Below are 7,983 nucleotides of genomic sequence, written 5' to 3' on the forward strand. Positions count from 1 at the left end.
CAGGAACTATCTATGTTCTCTTTTGCATTTATCATGTAAATGAAGTATTCAAAGTGTATGTAGCTATCAGTCTGTTAACTGTATTGTTTCTCCTTCAACCTACAAATAATGTTACTGTGAAATGAATGGATAAATAAAACCAAAGTGGTATAATTATCCTAAAAGGAAAAAAAATCTGTGATGGGGCACCTGTGGGGCTCAGTCGGTTAAGCGTGACTCTTGGTTTTGGCTCAGGTCATGATCTCAGGATTGTGAGATCGAGCCCCATGCCTGGCTCTGTGCTTAGCTCAGGCTCTGCTCTCTCTCTCTCCTTCCGTCCCTCTCCCTGCTCGCATGCTCCAAATAAATAAATAAATACATAAATACATAAATAAATAAATAAAAATTTAAAAACTCTGTGCTAGTCTTCAAAACCAGTTTACCCTCACATTTAAAGAGATCAAAACAAAAACAAGAAAACACTCCGCATCAAAGTCACCCTCACCCTCACATTTCTTCCTGACAGTCTCGCTCTCTCTTTATTTCTTTTAAGGATTGGCACTCTGTTTATGGCTCAGACTGAAAGTCCCTTTCGGCTTTGGGGTTTTATAATCGGTAGGAGATAATTGTGGTTCACTTTTTTCTTCGCAGAAGGGGACAGTGAAGGACAGTGGAGACTGATTCCTCACACTGGTTCCTGTGGTGGTGGCGTCTGAAGCGTACATTAGAGCTCCATACCAGTATTCCCACGTGTTTACAAGTTTCATAAGCTCCTGCCTTCTGGACAGCTATCAGAGTTAATGCATCCCAGACCGGGGATTCTGCTTGAATTCTCTTGACAGGCTCAGCATTCAAAGCAATAGCTGTGTTTAGTTTGGTGCATTATAAACCTGAAAGCCAGGGTTCTAGATATAAATAGTATGCACAGTTGGACAACAGCATTGCCATCAGAGTGAGATCACTTCCAGGAAAACACTGAAATGTAGCAATGGGAATAACATCTGGCCTTTTCACAGTTGCATTTGATTTAGCCTTGGACATCCTACATAAAATAGAGGCTGTATTTATTAATGACTTCAGTTTCCATGCAGTTCACTCATTTTAAATTGAAAAGTAAGACCTCCATAGCTATGTGTCAAACCGACTATGTTTAGGGTATGGATGCAAAGCTCATTGGACTTTATAATTGTTTGCTTGCTTGTCCCTCCCTGGTGCATCCATTCCCACACCAAAGAAATAAAGGCAAAGAAGACCCTAGGGAGCAAAGTTTGCCCTTTTTTTGGGGTAGTGGTGGTGGTGACAGGATGGAAAAAAAATGTCCATTCAATAAGATAAGATCAAAATGGAAATCTTCCGTTTCTCTCTTTCCATTTCAGTATCGGATATCATTTTAGTTTTCCCCATGTAGCAATGACTCCCTTTTTTTTTTTTTTTCTGGTAACATGGCCAACCAAAATAAAGCCTCCACTCCCAGCTTTTTGTGAAGCTAGATGTGAAAGTAACAAGTTCTGGCCAATGAGATAGAAGCAGAAAGAGTGCTTGCGAATTCTAGAAAGTGTTTTTCTTAAAATGAGCTTGTGAAATCCCTTTCTTATCTTCTTCATCCTGTGTTTGGAATGTGAGTCCAACTGCTGGAATTTCCGCAGCCATTTTGAACCAGGGTTGGCCTTGAAGATGGGAAGTATATGTAGTGAAAGCACAAAGTAGGAAGTGCCTCAGTCTCTTGACACCCTGGAGGATCTTAATAATCCTAGACAGAAAATTTCCAGATTACTATGGAAAATAGTATAAAAACAGTAATGTGAATAAAATAAAAATACGCAGTTCAATGATTCATCAAAAAAGAAAGCTCCGTGTATCTACCACTTGGTCAATTTTTATAAATATTCCACATAGCCATGAGAAAACAAAGTATCTCATGTGGCTTGGCGTGAAGATGATGTGTCCAATCCCATCAGTTTGCTAATCATGTTGTTTACATTTACTGTGTTCCTGCTGGCTGTTTGCCTGCTCTCTCAGTTATCCAAACATGCATGCAGCAGTCTCCCACCATGATTGTGTTTGACACTTTATTCAGGCATTTATATTTTGATGCTATTTTATTAGATGCATACAATGTTAGAATAGTTATAGCATCCTCTGAATAGAACTCTTTATTTTTTAAAAAGTGTTTATCTCTGGTAATGCACTTTACCTTAAAGTCTCCTTTTGTCTTTGGATGTTAATCTAGCAAAACCAAATGTATTTAGTGACTTCCATGTTAGTTGTCTTTCAATCCTTCACTTTCAACTTTTCTGGATCCCTGTGTTTTAGACGCATCTCTTGTAAATGGTATATGATTGGGGTTTGTATTTTTAAATCCAATCTTATAATCTTGGTCTTTTAATTAGAACACATAAACCGCCTTAGCCACATGGAAGAAACACAATAGGACCCTACCCAAAATGTGTTGGATGTTGAGGTTGATGACACCATGCATACATGCCAGAGGATAGGGAAAGGTCTATTACTTACATAATTGAAGTTGTCTGGGAAAACAGGTCAGGCTCCCCAAGCAGGCCTGAAATGGCTTAGGGAGAACAAAGAAGGGAGACTATGGTTAGGGGATTGGGTTGGGGGCTTGTGTGATTTGATTTTCCTCCTGGTGCCAAAGGAGGGAGCACCAGCTTCTCACTTTTCCTGGATGTGAGGCAGAGGGTGAAGGCAGAAGGGTAAGGCTTAAGAACCTCAGCAGTGAAGTGTCCAAAAATGGAGGCAGATGCTCTTTATTACCTAGACCAATGCATTGAATGTAAAAACTGATACTTTTATTTAAATCTATCATCTTACTCAGTTACTTTCTGTTTTTCTTGCCTGTTCTATATTACCTTTTCTCTCCACTCTTGCCTATTTTTATATTTACATTAATCCCTCTGTTAACTCGAGCATTTTATATGATTTTTAGTCATTCTTTTTTTTTCTTTTTTATTGAAGTATAGGTGACATACAATTTTGTATTAGTTTCAGATGTACAATACGGTGATTTGACAATTCTATACGTAATGCAGGGCTTACCACACCCTCTGCCACCGTACATTATTATGATATTATTGATTATATTCCAGTCAGTAATATCCAATGTGATATTTTTCATCTCCATGACTTTATTTTATAACTGAAAGTTTGTACCTCTTAATTCCCTTCCCATATTTTGCCCATCCCCCCACCTGTCTCCCCTCTGGCAACCACCAGTTTGTTCTCTGTATTCATGAATCGGCATCTGTTTGTTCATTTGTTTTGTGTTTTAGACTCCACATGTAAGTGAAATCACATGGTATTTGTTTTTCTTTGCCTGACTTATTTCACTAAGCATAGTGCACCCTAGGTCCATCCATTTCGCTAATTGCAAGATTTCATCCTTTTTAAAAATGGCTGAATAGTATTCCATTGCATATGTACACCACATCTTCTTTATTCATTCATCCACTGATGGACGCTCAGATTGCTTCCATAGCTTGGCTATTGTAAATAATGCTGCAATAAACATATGGGTGCATATATCTTTTCAAATTGGTGTTTTTGTTTTCTTTGGGTGAATACCCAGTAGTGGAATTACTGGTAGTATTTCCACTTTGAATTTTTTGAGGACCCTCTATCCTGTTTTCCACAGTGGCTGCACCAGCTTGCATTCCCACCAACAGTGCACAAGGGTTCCCTTTTTCTCCACATCCTCGTCAACACTTGTTTCTTGTGTTTTTTATTTTAGCCATTTTGACAGGAGTACGGTGATATCTCTCATTGTGGTTTTGATTTGCGTTTCCCTAATCGTTAGTGTTGTTGACCATCTTTTCATGTGTCTGTTGACTATATGTCTTCTTTGGAAAATGTCTATTTGATCCTCTTCCCATTTTCTTTAAAGATTATTTACTTGGGGGTGGGGAGGAGCACAGGGAGAGAGAGAGAGAAGTTTAAGCACAGAGCCTGGCATGGGGCTCAGTCTCATGACCCTGAGAACACAATCTGAGCCAAAACCAAGAGTCGAATGCTTAACTGACTGCACCACCCAGGTGACCCCCCCGCCCATTTTTATTGGATTATTTGAGGTTTCTTGCTGTTGAATTGCATGAGTTCTTTGTATATTTTGGATATTAACTCCTTATTGGATATATCATTTGCAGATATCTTCTCCCATTCGGTATGTTGTCTTTTCATTTTGCTGATGGTTTCCTTCACTGTGTAGAAGCTTTTTATTTTGATGAAGTCCCAATAGTTTATTTTTCCTTCTGTTTCCCTTGCCTCAGGAGACATATCCAGAAAAATGTTGCTGAGGCCGATGTTCAAGGAATTACTGTCTGTGTTTTCTTTTAGGAGTTTTATGGTGTCAGGCCTTAACACTTAGGTCTTTAATCCATTTTGAGTTTATTTTTGTGTATGATAGAAAATGGTTCAGTTTTATTCTTTTGCAGGTAGCTGTCCAGTTTTCCCAACACCATTTGTTGAGGGGACTGTCTTTTCGCCATTGCGTATTCTTGCCTCCTTTGTTGCAGATTAATTGGCCATATAATCGTGGGTTTATTTCTGGGCTCTCTGTTTTGTTCTGTTGATCTTCGTGCCAGTTCCATACTGTTTTGATTACTGCAGCTTTGTGGTATATCTTCAAGCCTGGGATTGTCATACCTCCAGTTTTTTTCTTCTATCTCAAGATTGCTTTGGTTGGTCAGGGTCTTTTATGGTACAAATTTTAGAATCGTTTGTTCTAGTTCTGTGAAAAATACTATTGGTATTTTGATAGAGATTGCACTGAACCTGTAGATTATTAGTCCTTCCTTTAATATTTATTCAAGAGATTATAGCATGTGTTATGACTTATCAAAATCCAATACTGATGTTTCTATTTCTTTCTGGACAATGCAGTGATTTTATTTAATGCTTTAACTTTCTGCTATTGGTTGTATTTTAATTTTTATATCTTTTAAGCCCATAATGCATTATTATTATTTTACACAGTTGAACGTCATTTAGATTTACCCACATATTTTCCACTTCCATTGTTCTTTGTTTTGTTCTGCATCTCCAGACTTCTGTCTGGGATCATTTTTTCTTCTACCCAAAAGATACTTTTTATTTTTTTCTATTTTTTAAAGATTTTATTTATTGACTTAGAGCAAGCGAGAGAGAGAGCATGAGCAGGGGAGAGGGTCAAGGGAGAGGGAGAAGGAGACTCCCTGCTGAGCAGGGAGCCCGATGCGGGGCTTGATCCCAGGACCCCGGGACCCCATGACCTGAGCTGAAGGCAAACACTTAACTGACTGAACCACCCGGGTGCCCTAAAAGATACTTTTTAGTATTTACTTCTGTGCAGGCCTGCTGGAGAAAAATTCTCTCATTTTTCCTTTGTCTGCATTTTAACATCTCACCATCTCTGAAAAATTTTTGTGGATATAGAATTCTAGTTAACTTTTACATTTTTTTCAGTGCTCTGGAGATATTCCAGTGCCTCTTGGCTCCCATTATTTCTGTTTAGAAGGCTGCACTATGTCCGGTAGTTACTCCTTTCCAGGTAACCTGTTTTTGTGTGTTTATTTGGGCTGCTTTTACAGTTGTTTTTGTTTGCTTATTTTGTCTGTGGTTTTCAACAGATTTTTGCGATGGTCCTAGTATGGATCTCCTTTTTGTCTTGTGTAGGGTTCCTAGAGTATTTAGAATCTGTGACTTGATGTCTTGTGTCAGTATTGGAAAGCTCTCAGCCACTGTCTCTTAAAATACTGCCTCGGGTCCAGTCTCTGTAATCTTGTTTGGAGGTTGCAGTTAGACTTCTGTAAGACAGGGGTCTCATTGTCTTCACTCTGCCCCTTACACTCCCTTCTGTGTTTTTCATTGTTTTTTCCCCCCATGTTTCACTCTGAGAAATTTCCTTTTTCTGACTAACATTTCTCAAATGTTAATGTCTTTAAAATCACCTAGGGATCTCATTAAAATATAGATTCTGATTCATACTAGGCTTATACTGGGGCCCAAGATGCTGCATTTCTAAAACGCTCCCAGACATAAAGAGAACATTAAATAAAAACTCAGGAGGTATGAAGAAAGTCTGGGGTTTCATTAATAACAACATATGAGTATTGGTTCACTAATTGTGACAAATATACCATATCGATGTAAGGTATTACTGACTGTAGGAATTGGGTGTGAGTTATATGAGAACTTCCAGTACTGTATTTGCAACTTTTCTGAAATCTGAAACTGTTTTAAAATTTAAAAATCTACTTTAAAAAAACACTCCCAGGTTGTGTCAGTGCTGGTCCACAAATCATACTTTAAGTATAATATTCTAGTCTGTCTTACCAATTTTCTCTTCTGTTGTATCTGATCTACTGTTAAACACATCTTTTGAGTTCTTAATTTCAGCTATTGTATTTTTAATTTCCAAAACTTACTTTGATTCTTTTTATAACTTTTTGTTCTCTGACAAAAATTCTCAAGCTTAACTCTTACCTCTTCAAATGTAAATAGCATAGTTGCTTTAAAGTCTGTGTTGTAACTCTAACATCTGAAGCCCATGTGGGTTTGTTTTCTTCTCACCATTGTTTTTCTTATTTTTCTCTCATGCTGTCATGTCTTGGAGTGGCTCTGGTTATTTTTTATCCTGTGTTAAACACTGTATTTACAAAAACTTTTTGTAGAAATAGAGGACTGAGATGATGTTGTAATTCTAGAAAAGAATTATGTTTGCTTTTGCCAGATCCCGAAGCATCCCAAGAAGCCAGGATCAGCTCAAAAGAACTCCAAGATTGAGATGAACTATATTGTCCCTGCCAAGGCCTCCTTCCTCTTTTCCCTCCTGCTCGCTCAGGCGCAGCTCATGAGTGTCTTGGCCCAAAGCAAGGGGGGTGACTTCTGTCATCCTCTAGTTGACAGGTCCTGGATTCCACTGCTTGATCCCCTAGGCTACATAAAATTTGTTTAGACTCTACGGCTAAGTAGAGTTGCATCACTTCAACCAGAGGCCATTGAGAAGAATGCCTTTCTCTCATTCAAAATAATTCCTGTGATGTTAGCAATATACTCCTTCTCTCTCAAGTCTTCATAATGTGGAAGTCCCTCACTTGGCCCAAGTACCAGCGACTTCAAATGGGAGATTCAAGAAAACCATGGGCTTTATTCTACAATCCATTTTTCTCCCTATCCTAAAAAAGCACCAAATTCAGGTTGAAGAATAAAATTGGAAAAGATGTGAACTTTCAAGGCAGAATATTAAGTCCAGTTATGTGATTCTCAAATGTCAGTGCACACGAGAATCCTTGGTGAGGTTGTTGAACATGCTTATGTCTGGGGCCCATCCCCAGAGGTTTTTGAGTCACAGCGTTTCCCACAAACTGTGGATGGTTTTGATGCAGGTGTTATCACGAGGTGTTCTCAAAATACCTCCATGAACAGATTTGTGCCACCCTCCTCCTCCCAGCTCCAAGCACCTAGTGGCTTCACAATGCATGCAGACTGATCCGTGCCATCTGGCCCCAGCCCACTCATTTCTTTAATCCCACGCCACCCACTCCCCACTTCCACACTGCACTCCTCAGCCATCTGGACTTCTTCCTGTTTCTTTCTTTCTTTTTTTTTTTTAAGATTTTATTTATTTATTTCACAGAGAGACACAGGGAAAACAGGAACACAAGCAGCAGGAGTGGGAGAGGGAGAAGCAGGCTTCCCGCCGAGCAGGGAGCCTGATGTGGGGCTCGATCCCAGGACCCTGGGATCATGACCTGAGCCGAAGGCAGACGCTTAACGACTGAGCCACCCAGGCACCCCTTCTTCCTGTTTCTTTAACATGCCCAGTTTAGTTCTGCCTCAGGGCCTTTGCACTAGCTGTCTCATCCATCTGGAATGCTCTTTCCTCTGCCTTACTTCTCTTTGTCTTCAGATCTTACTTTATTTTATTTTTTTAAAGATTTTTATTTATTTATTTATTTGAGAGAGAGAATGAGAGAGAGAGAACATGAGAGGGGGGAGGGTCAGAGGGAGAAG

The sequence above is a fragment of the Eumetopias jubatus genome, unplaced genomic scaffold (assembly GCF_037043125.1).
Source record: "Eumetopias jubatus isolate StellerSeaLion01/CBP00866 unplaced genomic scaffold, mEumJub1_p1.0 scaffold_5, whole genome shotgun sequence".
NCBI lineage: Eukaryota > Metazoa > Chordata > Mammalia > Carnivora > Otariidae > Eumetopias > Eumetopias jubatus.